Source organism: Macrobrachium nipponense, chromosome 35 (assembly GCF_015104395.2).
Source record: "Macrobrachium nipponense isolate FS-2020 chromosome 35, ASM1510439v2, whole genome shotgun sequence".
NCBI classification, from domain to species: Eukaryota; Metazoa; Arthropoda; class Malacostraca; order Decapoda; family Palaemonidae; genus Macrobrachium; species Macrobrachium nipponense.
Window position 1 is genome coordinate 41,012,648 of NC_061096.1, and position 17,123 is coordinate 41,029,770.

Consider the following 17,123-nt stretch of genomic DNA (forward strand, 5'->3'; position numbering starts at 1 on the left):
AAAACATATATATATATATATATATATATATATATATATATATATATATATATATTATATGTATATATATATGTATGGTAATATATATATATATTATATATATATATATATAGATATATAATTTTATAAGAATTATGTAGATAGATATGTAGGTATATATAATATATATATTATTATAATAATATATATATATATAATAAATTTTTTATATGGGCACACACACACACATATATATATATATATAAATATATATATATATATATATATATATATAATATATATATATATATATATATATATATATTATATAACTGTGTGTATTTGTGCATATATGTATGTATGCATGCTTTATATTATTTTTTACCATTATACTTAAAGGTGTATATTTATGCTCAAATCATTGTGCATTGTATGAATAAACATAGGATTCTGTATGGATGCTGAGAATATGATAGTTAACCTGATATGAGGTCTCTTCTCATCCAGTCCACTTTCCCTGATTTGGCACTCTTTTGGAAAGGCTCAGAAAGAAAAAGATGAAAAATGTAGCCTACGTGACAAGAGAAAATAGGAATATATATATATAATATAAATATATATATATATATATATAGTATATATATATATATATATATATATATTATATATATATATATATATAAGCCAAAAGCCACGAAGGAAAGTGAAACAGTGGAGTACCGCTGTAAGACCTTTCGACTCTCGTCCTTTCACTTTCCTTCGTGGCTTTTGCCTTTATTTATATACCCATCACGTTCCGTATTTTCGTGATTCAGCTATATATATATATATATATATATATATATATATATCTATATATATATATAATATTATATATATATAGTATAAATATATATATATATACACACACACACACATGCATACATACATTATTCTACTGATATCTTTCCGATAAGCACCGTTATGGTTCCTCCCCAAAAGTTCTGAGAGAGTTGTCAGCGGCTCCAGGCTTTAGGGTTGTTTAGAGATATGGAAAGTTTTCGTATCATCGATGTCGCTTTGTTATTGTGGACGCTTTTGGGGTTCCTCATAGGGTATGGTGTCCTTAAGCCCATTTGGTGACACGTACTTTTTTGGGGAGGGGGAGGGGAATGATTCTAAGGAGGTTATTGTTCTTGTTATTATTGTTGTTGGGGATGATGTTTGTTTGTAGGATATCTGTTTTTCACCATGCAATTAATTAAGGTACATATTGTTGTTTGTTTCTTACAATAATATTAGCAATAAAAATGTCCTTAGCATGAAGAGTCGCTAATACATAAATGAAATAACTGAACCTTGAAATTCAGACTAACACATGCCTCCGTAGGGAGGCTTTTGTCCCCCGGGGACGCCCAGTCGTCCCCACACCCCCCCCTCGGGCAATCCAGGCCCCAAGAACAATGTGGGAAATGAGGTAAATGAAAAAACATTGTGCATATATAAATATATAATGCTGTATCTGCTTGGGAACTCCCAATTCCCGTTTTCTTTCTCTTTGACGTATACATAGGTGTCAGTGTAGCTTGCAAGATTTCCAGTTTGTCGCTTTGCTGCTTATCTTTCAATGTCGAAAAATGAAAAAGCTCCCCGGGAAGTCGAGGCATTAAGAAAAATAAGATGACCACTCATGTATGAGGAAGGAGACCTTATTTCTCCTCTATCATTTATTGCCTGCTTTATCGCAACGGGGTCGATACAGGTTTTGTACTCATTTCTTGTAGGGAGTGATAGGATCTCTTTAGGGATTCCTTATAGGTGCATGACACGAACTCTGTTGTTGTTCTCTTTTATTTTCATGTTGGTGATGTTGTTCTTTATTTATCGGTGGTTGTGGCCTTCACAGATTCCATCTCTCACTGTTACTCGTGACTATTACTACAATCAGGGAGAGTGAGAGCCAAACTGATCTCAGATTCTTAAATGTGTAAGATTTGTAGGTGTTCATTGCTAATGAATGATTTCCAACCAGCTGTCAGTATTTTCCCAAATAACTTCGAAGTTTCATGTTCGTATTGTTTTAGATAGCTCCTTTTTTGTGAACGTTGGCGGAATTATGAGAGAAATTCTTGGACACTACTGTTGGCTTGTCAGAAGTTCATTTCCTTCCGAATAGCGTATGGGCGTGATTGTAACTTTGTCTGTGTTGGATATCGGTTGGGTAATACCAATATTACTTCATGTGTAGTAGTATATATAGAATTCTGTAACAGGATACGCATTTTACGGTGTATGCGGGCGAATGGTTAAAACAATTTTTTTTCTTACTTTTTCTGAGCAGATTTATGGAGTGTGCGTTATGTGTATTGTATAAAGCACGTGATACCGACTGAAAGAGGTCAGAAAAGAAAGATAGTTTATTTCTCTCTCTCCTCTCTCTCTCTCTCTCTCTCTCTCTCTCTCAAGAAGGAAGAAAAAAGGACCCTGGCAATTTTGAGTAAGTGTTGGGGCATATTAAATTTCATGAGTGTTGTTGGTGTCGCCCTACATACTAAGAGCCGGGAGTTTTCTCTCCCCCCATAAGTTAAAACCCCCTCCCCCTTCCCTCTACCCTACGAAAGGAAGAGAGAGAGAGAGCGAGAGAGAGAGAGAGAGAGAGAGAGAGAGAGAGAGAGAGTGTCCCGAGTAAGCACATGCCTTTGAAACGCATGTAAATAAAATCCTGTATGCTAAGTGAGGATTCGAGGTAGGGGTTAGGGGTAGGGGGAGGTGGGGAACGGTTGGGACCCGCCCTAAGTGGCGAGGGGCCAGGAAGACACGACGAGGTGGCGAGTGGGACATCATAATTCCAAATATAATCCGTCAGTGCACTTCCGAAATGAGGTGTCGGATACTGTAGCACTCGTCCCGGCCCGGATGGTCGGAAGTTCACGCCTCATTGATGCGATGGACGCCTCTGCCGACTCGTGTCAAAGCGACGTTGATGTCCTTTCCCTACATACCGAGGTCCTTGGTACATACATCATTGTAGCGGAGGCCGAAAGGCCAAGTAGCCTTTCTCTTAAAAAGGCCAGGCGAATATGAGATTTCTCTAACACCCAAGTCTCCATTTGTCCGCGATGCCACTCGCCTTATTGTCGCTGGGAGAGTGAGAGAGGGACCCACTGAGAAAGGGGGGGGGGGTGTTATTTGTGCTTATATGGAAGGGTACGTGGAAGGAAGGGATGGAAGGAGGGGATGGAAGGAGGGAAGGAGGAGAGTAGTGGAAAGCGTTGGGAAGGGAAGATTCTTGTGAGGGAATGAGGGAATGGCAAGATTGCTTTTGTTTGCCCAACACGAAAATGGTAATTTGCTAACCATTACTGAGGAAATCATTGCTGTTCCTTCCATTGACTAACTTGGGCTTGGTCTTTCATCAGTTACCGATTATTGCATAAAACATTTCATGGCATCTATACTTTGTTGAAAAGATAGTTATTGTACATGACTGACACACTTTATGCACACATATAGTACATTATATGTGTGTGAAATCATATACTGCTCACTTCTTTTCTTTAACTATTGAGAGACCAGAACACCTTAGTCGAGAGGAATATATATATATATATATATATATATATATATATATATATATATATATATATATATATATATAATTAGCTCGAACATTTTGCTCTTCTGTCACATCACCTACTAAGTCATCGTAGTCGCCACATCAAAGCCGTAATGTCAATACTTCAGATTTACCCCATTTTTGAACATGCTATCCTTATTGCAGTTGAGTTTCATACACCATCGAGGGAATGCCGAAGGGAGATGTAATTGTAGCCGGATGGTAATTATAAGCAGCGCGATTGCTAAGTAAAGCGCATTACTTGTCCAGGCCAAATGAACAGGTACCGACTGGATTGCGTAAGGAAACCCGCATGGAATGCCCTGGGCCGAATTGCTGGAGGAATTGCAAGAGGTCGACGAGGAATTGGGAAGGGGGCTGGGAAATGGAATCGATCCCCTAGAGGTATAGAATCCTTTTTGAATGCTTGAGAGGGAAGTCATTGCTTGAAGGGATGTCTCGTGGAGAAGTGATGGTGAATAAATGTCTTTTGGCCTTTTTGAGGAGTGAGGTTGATGGTATGGTTGATATGTCGTTGGTATGAATGGTGATTATGGTGGAAATTATGATGGCAATATTACCATTGTCGTGAAATAGTCATTGCTGGATTGTTGTCTCTTATGAGAGTGATGCCCGAGAGGAAGTTGGTAGGATGTTATGTTTGTACCCGTGTGTGTGTGTGTGCTTTTGTTTGTTTGATAGTAGAATATCTCGAGACCATTTAAACAGGCATGAATTCTTGTCAGATATATTCATTAGTTGACCCTCTCGAGCGATCGACTTATGTTACCATGGAAACCATCTCATCTCTGAGGCGATATCTCCCAGGATTTCATTTTGAGAAGGTTACGTGATAAAATATCTACCAATTTCCTTCAAAACTTATTCACCCGTTTCTTTGATATCCTGCTTACGAAAACGTTTTCTTAATCAAGCAAAAGGAAATAGGGATCAGCTTGGGGTCCTGAAATGGAATGCATTTTATTGGATTCTTTTAATGTCTGATAGTAATTGAGGGTCTGTGGCTAAAAATCGGGGAAACAAATTGGCATTTTCATTGACCAGATGATACTTATAACCTTACGATACTAATATCTGCATAGTAAATAACAATAGAAGGGTTAATTGCAACCTTTAGGGATAAACAATGAAATATGGAGTCTGAGAGAAGTAGTAATTTAAAGTATATCGAGAAAATATTGAGGCAGTTTCCAAAGGATATTCAATTTAAATGAGAAACAAGCTAGAATGTTATTTTTATTTTACAAATTCTGAACGTAGTGTTATTACACAGAATTTAGGAAATATTGAGAACTTTAATGGGAAACAAGCTAAGAATGTTTTTTTTTCTTATACATATTCTGAAAGTAATAATATTAACAAAAATAATCTCGAAAATACAGAGAAATTTCCGTGAAGATATTGAATTTTAATGAGAACCACGCTGAGAATGGTTCTCTTTTACTTTTACAGATTCTGAAAGTAGTATTATTCAAAGAGTATAGAAAATATTGAGAAATATTCCAGAGGTTATTGTTTTTTAATGTGAAACAAGCTAAAAATATGTGTGTGTTATTTTTACAAGTTCTGAAAGTGATATTAAAATTAATATAGAAACTACAGAGAAATGTCCGGGAGGATATTGAATTTTCATGAGAAACAAGCTGAGAATGGTTTCTTTTTTCGTTTACAAGTTCTGAAAGTAGTATTATTCAAAGAATATAGAATATATAGAGAAATTACCTGAGGATATTGAATTTAAATAGGAAACAACCTAAGCATTTAAATTTTTTTTTATTTTTGCTTGTACAATTCCCATCGGACGTATCAGTCATGAAACAGGAGTACGTCCGTTCCTTTATGAGGAGGAAGCAATTGGGCACAAATTATGGCATTAGGAGACACGAGACAGGTTTATTTCTGGAGTTCAAAAGGCCCCTTTCCTAAGGAAATGGGTTCTCGTTGAAGGAAGGGGGGGGGGGGGGGGCGCCCTCTTTCCTCTTCTCAGCAAGCAGACTTGTTGGTCAAGTCTTAGATAATGTCATTTATTTTTCTTGTCACTCCCTTAATTACTTTACTGTTTAGGGGCGTTTGATGATTTATTATTTTTGTTATATTAATACGGAGGTAAAGCCCCTAGGAACAGTTTTATTGTTACCTTCCGGTTGAAGTCTGTTTCCATTATATTTGTATTATATTCTCTGTTAAAATTCCTATAGTATTTCTTGCCAGAGGAGGCAGGTTTGTCGTATCTTTCGTGGTTAGAGGACACTTATTCCTTCCTTTTTTTCGTTATTAGCCTCTGTTTTTTTTAAGCACATAACCATTCATTAAGAGAGCCCAGGAAAGGAATGGTTTCAGTTGGCAATCTAATCTGATTTTGTAAATCACAAACGTAATTTCAGTCAGTGATGGAAAACGGATTCCAAACAATTAAACTTTTGGAGTGTGATAATCGTACTTTAGTGAGGGCATAATGTAGAAATTGTATCTATAATTTAAAATCCGAATGGATCTTGTTTGTCCTCCCCCGGGCGACAGTAGGGGAGACATGATACAGCCACTCTTCTCCTGCAAACATGTTTGTACGCACCGGGTGGAAGCGGGTTATGTAAGGGATCGGGAGGGTAGGGGAGACTGCAGCGCCGAGTTCCAGCGCGGTGATGCGCGCGAACAAACAAGCTCGTACAGAAATAGTTGTAAGTGAGATCAAATTTGTTGCGTAAAAGCATTTGGAAAATGGTGGATGGCATGCACTGTCTTTCAGCAAATGCAAAGTGCCAGCAGTTAACAGGATTAGAAATTTGGTAAAGACATAAAGTGACTGATTGATTGGTTGTAATTTCTTTGGGGTTACGAAAAAAACTGTGGAAAACCTCATGTTCCTAAACCACATTTAGGATTACGATAACATTGCATGATGTTAGATCTACGAATGATAATGTTTATAAAATAAGATGAGTTCTTATTGCGAAGACACACGGGAAGTGGCACATACTATCCTTTATGTTTAAGTCTGCATATTATGTAATCTACGTGTCTACTTAATATTTGCATGACTGTGTTTATTCGTGTTTGTGTGGATGCTGTTTCCCATGACAACTCAGTATCATAACTACTCTTGCAACTAACATAAAGCCCAAATTTTAGATGCACTTTTCATCGCAGAGAACACGTAAGGTGTTATCGAAGGTTCACTGTGAATCGCATGTCATAGTTGGAAAATGTCACTAAATGATTGTTTTTTGTGGCCATCCAAATGAATAACCTTGAATAACTTGCGCTCTTGGGGACATCCATCTCAGGCTTCAGAAGGAATTTGCCAGGTAAATCAAGAGGAGTTGGCTTCTGCAATCCTTATTCATGGTCGTGCATTTCAGCCTCTAAGATTAGCGTGGTCATGTATCTCTCAAAGTTGAAAGGCTCAATAATCTTAGAGCTTACCTGCCTCCGACGCAAGGTAATGGCAATCCTTCAATCATGCAGCCAAGTTTTGACGTCTCTCTCTCTCTCTCTCTCTCTCTCTCTCTCTCTCTCTCTCTCTCTCTCTCTCTCTCTCTCTCTCTCTCTCTCTCTCTCTCTCTCTGGGTTAATTTAAATTGGTCGTTGGTATCATGTAGCTCTACTTGCCTCCCTTGGGAAGAGTGCTTCCTGAAAAGTTTGCAATTTTTATTTATATTCTTTTTATGATAAGTAGTTCATTAGTGTGTAAGTATTATTTAGTGGTGGTTTATTTATATGTACATTTATTTTTTTAATAAAATATATGCGAATTATAATAAGCAATAATAAAAATAATTATATTTGACTAATGAATGTTGAATCTTGCGAAGAACTTCCACACGTGGTTGATAAATAATCTTTGAAAAATGATTAGTAACGCCTCTGATTAAAAACGTGATTTCCAGACATCCCGACCATTTTTGTTTGCAGAACCAGTTAGGGAATCCACCAACGAAAACTTTCTTCACGAATCCGCAAGTTTATTTATGTACGCAACCTTTTGCTTTTGTAAACACGCGCCTTTTCCCCCCAAGCAATTACGGAACAGTTTAGTCCGAATCATGTGAAACAGCTTTCGCTCAAAGAAAATCACCGAATAGAGCAGATATCGGCGCAGAGAGAGAGAGAGAGAGAGAGAGAGAGAGAGAGAGAGAGAGAGAAACCTCTGCTTGAAAGCAGAAATGTTAGCGGTGCAGCATTTAACATAATCGTATTTTCGCTTTATGAACGCCGCCAGTTCCGTTAGTCATAATTATCTTAATTATTGTGTATTAATTAATAACGCCTCGGAATTCGGACCCCTCCTCCCTCCTCCCCGGCATGCTGACGGTTTCATGGGTCGCTCGTGTAATAAAAGCGGCGGAATGATAATTTCTCCGGTTGCTCTCTTCGAATCGTTACTCCCAGGATGCTATTATATCTCTCTCTCTCTCTCTCTCTCTCTCTCTCTCTCTCTCTCTGTTTTGTCGTTTGGTTAATGACGGTTTGCATGTTCTTGTGTAAGGATAAAAAAAATGCGTTCGAGATTAATTTCATGTTTTGGATACACTGTTACACCGCGTGCGTCCTGTGTTTGTGTGAATGCGTCCTTGCGTATTTTAGATATACGCAGGTATTCGCATCTGTACGCATTGTATATATATACATATAATATATATACACACACACACACATATATATATATATATATATTATATATATATATATATATATATATATTGTATGTGTGTGTTGAGAAGAGAGAGAGAGAGAGAGAGAAAGAGAGACGAGAGAGAGAGAGAGAGAGAGAGCGCGGTTCTGTATCAATGTGGGAGAGAAAATTAAAGTTTGTACAGTGTATATTTTTATAATAATTTTGCACCATTAATGTTCCGTCATGAACTATTTAAAAAGTTGTTGCATTATTAGTAAGATTTCGTTTTCACTAATTTCCTGTATCTTTTATTCTTACGCTATTTCTTTTTACGAAGGTACGTAGGTTTATTAGTTGTATTTCTTGAATGTGGATTATACTCACTTGATTAATATGCAAAGAAATATTTGTTATTCCTTTTATAACGAACTGTAAGAAATGGTTATTAGATGTTATTGCGTGGAAAAGAAAGTGCTTGCTTTTGAGCCTTTTTTTTTTATATTCCATGTTGATCATATTATCGCTTAGGAATCTTAGACGTCAAACCAGTCTGTTTTGTTAAAACGGAAAAAACAATTTTTTCCTCTCTCCCCGTATGTAAGATAAGGGTTGATGTATGGCCTGACCATCAGGCTCTACAGCGGGGTTACAAATACCTTAGTAGCATATGAGCAGAATACTTGAAGGAATACGTATGCTTTTGTGGTCGTAATATACACAAACACACGCATACCTATACCCATACATACAAATACATATACACACAAACACACACATGTATATATATATAGTGTATATGATAATGTATTATTTGGCGTCTTGTATGTGATTATATTTCATAGCGTAGCGTTAATTTACACGTCCTCCCCCCCCCTCCCCTTTCCCCGGTAACTAAGTGACAGGAGAGAGAGAGAGATGTAGAGAGAGAGAGAGAGAGAGAGAGAGAGAGAGAGAGAGAGAGAGAGAGAGAGAGAGATCTGGCCAAAAGTATAAAGCGCGTATCTAACCATGGATGTAGAATGGTCACCCCGCCCCCCTTCAACCCCACGTTTCCTAAAAACTTTGGTCACAAACACAAGGCAGAATAGGATTGTAAATCTTAAATCAGACTAGCCAGCGCGCGAGGAGGGTAGTGGAGCTGCATTGGAGACCGAGCCTTATCGCCCGGGTGCTTAACGGTCATAATGGAAGCTGGGAAGCTGCCGAGTGGCGGTCCCACGCCAACCCCAATTTGTAGATATTACTGTTTAAAAGCAGGAGCCATGTACGATTTTGTATTATTTTAAGTGCCTGGCTGTAAACATGACTTCGTAGCTGGTCGAAAGGTGAGAGAGAGAGAGAGAGAGAGAGAGAGAGAGAGAGAGAGAGAGAGAGAGAGAGAGCAGGGGGGTTGATAATGTCTGAGTAAGGGGATTCTTTGCTTTTGTATTTATTTTCCTCTTTTATAGGAGGAGGGAAAGAAAGGGGTGGATTTTAGTGGGATGAAAATTTGAATGGGCATTTTTCATCCGCCTCTTGAGAACTCGTTTCCTCTTGATAGTATAGAGATTTAATTTTGGAGGACTTTACAAAGGGAGATAAAATATTACTTGTCTTTCCGCTTTCTTAAAGAACCAATTCATTTGGCTTCTTAAGATGCTCTCTTTGCATTTCACCTTGCAGGACGTAGTTGATGTAAACGCAGGTTATTTTGGATTAATCTTATTTATCCACGCCCGCCCTTTGTTGGTTTATGTGTGTGTGTGTGTGTGTATGTATATATATATATATATATATATATATATATATATATATATATATATAATATATTTATTATTCCAGCTACAAATGTCCTTTAATATCTAATTCGCTCTACCTCGGAATTGATATATTTTCATATATAAACCGAAGGGGAATTTTTTGGTTGATAATAAAAATTTCGTCCCCTTCATGGGATCGAACCACCGTCCAGCGGACAGGAACGAAATCAGGACGATTCAGCTAACGTCACTGTCGTCCTGATTTCGTTCCTGTCCGCTGGACGGTGGTTCGATCCCATTAGGGGACGAAATTATCATCAACAAAAAATTCCCCTTCGGTTTACATATATGAAAAATATATCAATTCCGAAGTAGAACGAATTAGATATTAAAGGACATTTGTAGCTCGAATAATTTATATGAATCACGGTGATGTGATAATTATTCATACACATATATATATATATATATATATATATATATATATATTATATACACAAATATGTGCGTGCGTGTTTGCGTGTATGTATATCATATATATACATATATGATATACATGTGTGTGTATATCTTAGTTTTATCCATGACCTTCAAAATCAAGTAAAACGTTCCCATTATAGTAGCACCCCACTCATAACTCGTACGAGTCATCTCTTCAAAGCATGCGCCAAACAAAGAAAAAAAAGAAGAACAAAAATGACGAAAGGACGACTTGGTAATTGTTGCATGATGCACTGAGGTAAAAGCCTTGATGTCCGTAACTGCAGTGTCATAGGTCTAATGCCCATTAATTCCTGCCGTAAGAAACGAGGAACCAGGAACCATTAACGTCAGACCGGCTGGACTGGAAAGTAAACATTGTCTCCTGTCTTTTGGGTTCTTTTCCTCTTGTCATGGTTAGATGGTTTTTGTTGCTGTTTATTTTTGTATGTATTTTCTTTTTTCGTTCTGTCATACTTCAGTCTTTTTTCCGTTCTGTCATAGTTGAATGATTTTTGTTGCTGTTTGTTTTTGTATGTATTTATCTGTCTTTATTTTTTAAAATTTATGTGCTGATGTTAATCTCGACTTCATATATTTTTGTAAGTTGGTCGTTAATTTGGCTGTATCTCCTTTCCATACGTCATTTGCTATTCCATTTAATATTTTTTCTGGTGTTGCTTTAGGTAGGAAAATTATATGAAAGAAAAAAATTAAAGAAAGTTTAACTTAATGATTAGTCTCTGGTTCTTGTATGTTAATGCTGTGTTGGTCCGGGGCTTTTAAACAGAGGTTTATTGTTTGTAAAGTATTAACCTATTTTCGATTTTTTAGACTGCTCTTTTCCTCAGTGTTCGAATCTTAATGCTGATTTTTTTTTATTGCCGTGTGCTAAATGTCCGTTGGCGAACAGCTTTTGATTCTTAGTTTAAATCAGTTGTAAATAAAGTTTCGAATATCTTTTGAATCTTAGTTTCACATAATTGTAAATAAAGTAGATTTACGAATTAAGCCTGCTGTTCCCACCAAAGAAAAGTGCCCTGGGAGGGAGGTCGTAGTGTACAAAAAAAAAAAAAAAAAGTCCCGAGAAGAAGAAGAAGAGGAAGAAGAAGAAGAATAAGTGAGAGAGTGGAATTTTAAACGACGTTGTTCCTTTTTTTAATTCTCTCTCTCTCTCTCCCTCCCGTCCATTGGATGTGATTGTTTTTGGAGGTTTCCTTCAATTTTTAAGTCATAAAACCCCGGTGATGGAATTTGCATATTTCAGCCATTCCATTTGATTGTCAGTTAGAGAAGAAATGGGATTAACGTCTTCGAAGCCCATTCGTCTCTTCAGAGATTCGTGAAATGAAAAGCTCTGTGCATTTAATGGAGTTGTTATTGAGCTGGTTTTAAAGAAAAAGGGAAAAAATAGAAAGAGAAATGAGTGGGGAGGGGGGGGGGGGGGATTGGGAAGGGTGAAATTATCGGCGGAGTTCTTATTCCAAAGTATTTCAACAAAATTTAAATTTAAGAGTTTTTTTCAGTATTATAAATTAGTGGTCGTAGGAAAAGTTGATCTCTACTCTAGAAGGAAGTCTTTCAAGATTACCATACAAGAGAAAGGTGCAGTTAATTTGATATTGATGAATTCCTGAATTCATTATGCTTCGCCGTTGTGATGACCAACGACCTTCCTTAGCTGAAAGCTTCATTTTTAGTGTTACACTAGTAAGCTTAACAGGCACCTTTTGTTTGCAATATCTTAAACGTTTCATCATCCCTATAATAGCATGCTATTCTACATATATTCTAATCTTTGTTCTTATTACGTTCTTTTTTCTTGCAACTAAAACGCAATATATTGCGTCAAACGGGGTTTTCCATTTACTTGGCTGTGCTTGGCTGTTTCCTTATTTTCATATTCATTTAAGTATCTAATCGTCATAAATGTGATTCTCTTCGTTATAGTTTCATGTTATTGATATCTAAATCGTGTACTTTAGTTCACTCCTCATTTGCTCCTCCACTCTAGTTGGTTACTAATGTATCCTACGAAGATGTGATCATTGTCTTGTTCTGTGCTCTGCTTGTTTCCGTTATGATTTTGTGCTTTGTACAATATTACGATTGACATTCCTCAGTTTTCATTGAGCTTTTTTTCTAATTGCAGACGTTGTTGTTAGGCAATTTACATGAAAGAGAGTTGGCTCAGTTAACCCGTTCATACATTCCCACCTTAGCTTCCGCATAGACACCAAGCCTCTTCATAAATTTGTGCACAATCAGAGTATCCCCCATTGTATCCCAGCATCTCACTTGTAGTCCCATCAACTCCTGTTGTCGTTATATTTTCCAACCTATTAACTGGCCTTCGTATGTCCTCAACAGCGATTTCTACATGCTTTCTTAAACTTTCATTTGCCGTTTCACCTCGTGCATCGTCCAGCTTTGCCTCTCCTCTCTGTTTTCTTCGAAATATTCTCTTGATTGGCCCAGAAATTTCACTTCTGACAGCATCAGTGTTTGCTCTTTTGTTTTTTTTAATCAACTTTTTTTCTTTAGAAGAATTTATTCTCCCATAAGTTCTTACTCTCTTGCTTTCTTTTTCTCTCACTTTCTTTTTGAGAATTCTATCCAATCTTCTGTTTACTTAATCATGATCTTGTCTTGTGCCACGCACCTCGATTAATAATTTTCTTTCCTTATTCACGAAACCTTTCATATTCTTATTCCCCCACCTAATGTTTTTATTCCCCCTTTGTAACTTCTAATAATCGCAAACACTCCCTGCTCACCCTGTGACCACTTCGTATAATGTGTGCACACATGCACACTCGTGTAGTTTAAGTATAGTTCTTTCTGAATGTACCAAATAATATCTCATTTAAGCAATGCGGCCACATAACAGAGATAAGCTGAGGAAAGAAAAGTGTCTCGATTAGAATTATTTTTAAAAATGAAAATATTTACCGCTTGTTTTATCAGATTTTCAAGATCAGCAGTTTCCTGGTGGTGTGGTTCAGCGACTTTCATTTATTCTAAAGCAAAGCTGTGGCGGAATCATCTTACGTCTGTTTTCCTTGATCTTCCGTTGCTAATAAAAGAGTGTTTCTTTTCCATCCAGTGTTAGATTTTGAGTCTCATTAGATTTCGAACGAGAAAATATTCTTTTACAAAAAAGGTGTAGAATTTTGAAGTCTTTACTATAGACTTTCAATGAAAAAACAAAAATTTCACGCACATAACAAATGAATAAAAAATGTTGAGATCATACAAATAGGTAATTTCAGTATTATGTCGGCCCTATGTATTTGGTTTAAATGTTTACAGATGGTCAATACGTCTGATGCTCATATAGATTTTTCGGCAATTGACTTAAGTTTCAGTCAGTTCTTTGATATCCCTTGCCCCCCCCCCCTTCTCTCTCTCTCTCTCTCTCTCTCTCTCTCTCTCTCTCTCTCTCTCTCTCTCTCTCTCTGTTTTCCTAATTCTTTTGAAATTGGATTATCTTGAAATTGCCCGTTTCTCCCCCTCCTCTTCTTGGCTCTTGTGTAATTCCCCTCTTATTTCTTTCATGACCATTCTTGTTAGTTCCTTTGATATTCCCCCAAATGGGTAATCTGAACCTACACTTAAACCATCCCCTTCCTCCCTCCCCCCCCTTCTCCCCCCCCCCTCTTTCTCTCTCTCTCATCCCTCTAAATTCCTCTCTCTCTCTCTCTCTCTCTCTCTCTCTCTCTCTCTCTCTCTCTCTCTCGCCTATCCCCCTCTCCTCTCGTCCGTGAGTTTTTCCTCATTCACCATTTATTCAATTTTGGCTTTAATCTTGTAGTTAGTTTTGGGTTCATTGTAATTACTCGCGTTTTTATGTTATTGTTTGCATTATTCCATTATTCCTTTACTCGTATTTTGATATTTTTGCGCGTTGGACTTTTTCCTCTTATCATGCTATTTTTTCCTTAGTGTTTCGTTCTTGTTTTTTTTTTGAGGCAAATTAATTATGTATTATCATTATTTTGTTAGTATATCGCATTTTGATTATCGTGTATTAGAAGTTTGCAGTCTACCTGGGTAGGCTTGCAATAATTTAAAAGATTTCTCCACAAAAATGCATATATATATATGTGTGTGTGTGTATATATACTATATATATATATATATATATATATATATAAACATATATTGTGAGATGAATGGTTCAGATCTCTGTTCACGTTAATTAGGCCAGTGTACGTTTCTGACCAAATACAGAGATTTGCTGATTAACCAAAAGGATGAACCCATCTGATGTCTCTTCCTGTTAAAGGAAAAGAAGGCATATTGTGAATATATACATACATAGTATATACTTGCATATATAACATATAATGTAACCATATGAATATATATATATATATATATATATATATATATATATATATATATATATTGGTAAGAACTTGAAACTTATTACCCTCTTTAGCTACACCTTCCACCTAGAATGTGTATTTATGTGAATTACGCACACACGACAGTTATTAATTGTTAAACACAGAAAATGCATGACCTAGATATGCCATTGTACATTTCCTTGAAGGCTCTAAGCTGTGCAGATCGACAAAAAAATATTACATTAAAAATTAAATCAGGATCTACTAGCAAAATATAGTTTTATTCTTAGTAACTGGATCGTGTTACTGTGGAATTCGAACGTAGACTTAAGCTTCTGACACGGGCGCACAACCCCCCTTCAGAAAAAAATATGATATATAGTTATAAGAACGTAAAGCTGGTCTTATGCTAGTGTACCTTCGTAGGAACAAATACTGCAACTTTTGCCGAACCTCTTTCTTGTAAATGGATATTGGATCACGCGACATTAAAATCCAAAAAGTAAATCTGCTCGAACACGGAGATTTAACCTTAGATAAGACTGGCATACAATTGAAGCTATGTTCAATACTTGAAGTTGCTAGTGTTTCCTTATCTTTGTGGGTAATATTTTTGAGGTGCTAAAGTTTGAGCCACAAAGATGTCAGACATGGCGAATGCATTAATGCCTCTACATATGTTTGTGGAGATTTTATTGTTCTCATGATAATTTTTATTTCAGGGAAAATATACATTAACTTGTATGCAATAATGAATCATGTTTCATTATGATAGGAAGTTGTAATTTTTTTGTATAACACAAAGTGCTATGGATGATCATGTTCGTTTGTTTGAAAAAAGGTGTACATTAGGTTAAAAAAATTAGATAGCTTTAGTACGTTGTATCATCATCATGCTTAAAGATGGTAACCTCATCATCTTTGCTAAATTATTTGGAAATTCTGATTTCATACCTCAGTCAAGTTTAATTTCCCTCTTTTTTTCCTTTTCCGTTCTATTCCTTTCCCTCTCTTTCCTTTTCTTTTCCCTTATTTTCTTTTCCGCTGTCTTTCCCTCGCTTTGTTCGTGGCTTGAGCAAATTAGGTTATTAGGTTACCCACTAAGTTGGCCCTGTTTAGATAAATATCTGTTGACTGTTTTTCAAGTCACAGTCGATTTCTGCTACTTCGTCGTTACAGCGAGCCAATATCTCTTGTTTATCGTCCCTGTTCAAGACATTTGTTACCTTCTACGGCACATCCTTAATTGCGGGACGAGTCGGTGTCTGCTAAAACGCAGCTGGGAGGAAGCGGTGAGAAATAAATGAGCGAATTAAGGAGGGAGGCATGAATTGGACAGTTTTGTTAATTCAATTCCCCCACTTCTCTCTTCTGTGCTTCTTTAATCTTTCGGCTTCAGTCTCCTTGATTTTCTGTAACTGTGGTGGGCTTGATTTCATGAAGTCAGGACTTCGTCCATAGATTTTCATGCCTTGTTATTTTAGATCATGATTTAGATTTGATTTTTGCATGGGATTTTTTGTAACTAACAAAAACGCAGAATGGCATTTCTATTAAAGGTTAGAATTGGTCCTTGTCTGGTATGGCTTTATTAATATTTATCTAGTTTGAATTTTCTGCAAAAGAAAACTATTGTGCCCGGGTCACATATAATTTGCACTCCCTTGAATTTCGACTCCCCGGTCATTATTATACGTATAAAAGTAACTCCCCATTCGTTATTAAACGTATGTTTTCCACTCCCCCACTCCATATTATACGTACAATAAACACTCCCTCTGTATAATAACCACGCCATTAGTTTCTATGTAAATTGTAAGTATGCCGAGAACTCTAAAAGCCAAGCCAAGCCAAGCGAAGTCATGCCATACCAAGAACTCTAAAAGCCAAGTAAAGCCAAACTAAGCCAAACCATGCCATGCCTAGCACAATAAAAGCCAAGCCATGCCATGAGCACTAAAAGCCAAAACCATGCCATGCCATGCCAAACACTCTAAAAGCCAAGCCAAGTCAAGCCAAGCCCAACCATGCCATGCCAAGCACTCTAAAAGATAAGCCAAGCAAAGCCACGCCATGCCAAGCTCTCTAAAAGGCAAGCAAAGCCAAACCATGCCATGCCAAGCACTCTAAATATAATAAATAAACAAATATACAATTATGTCTAAACCCTGTGTATGAAAGCAACTATAGAATGCAGAGTACATAATGCTGTTTAACATTAACGGCTGGGAGGAGTGTGGGAATTACATGTATAATAATGTTACTGGGGGAGTGCAGATAATTCAAGGGGAGCTTATATTTTATGTAAAATAATGACTGGGGAGTGCATATGAAACGCTACA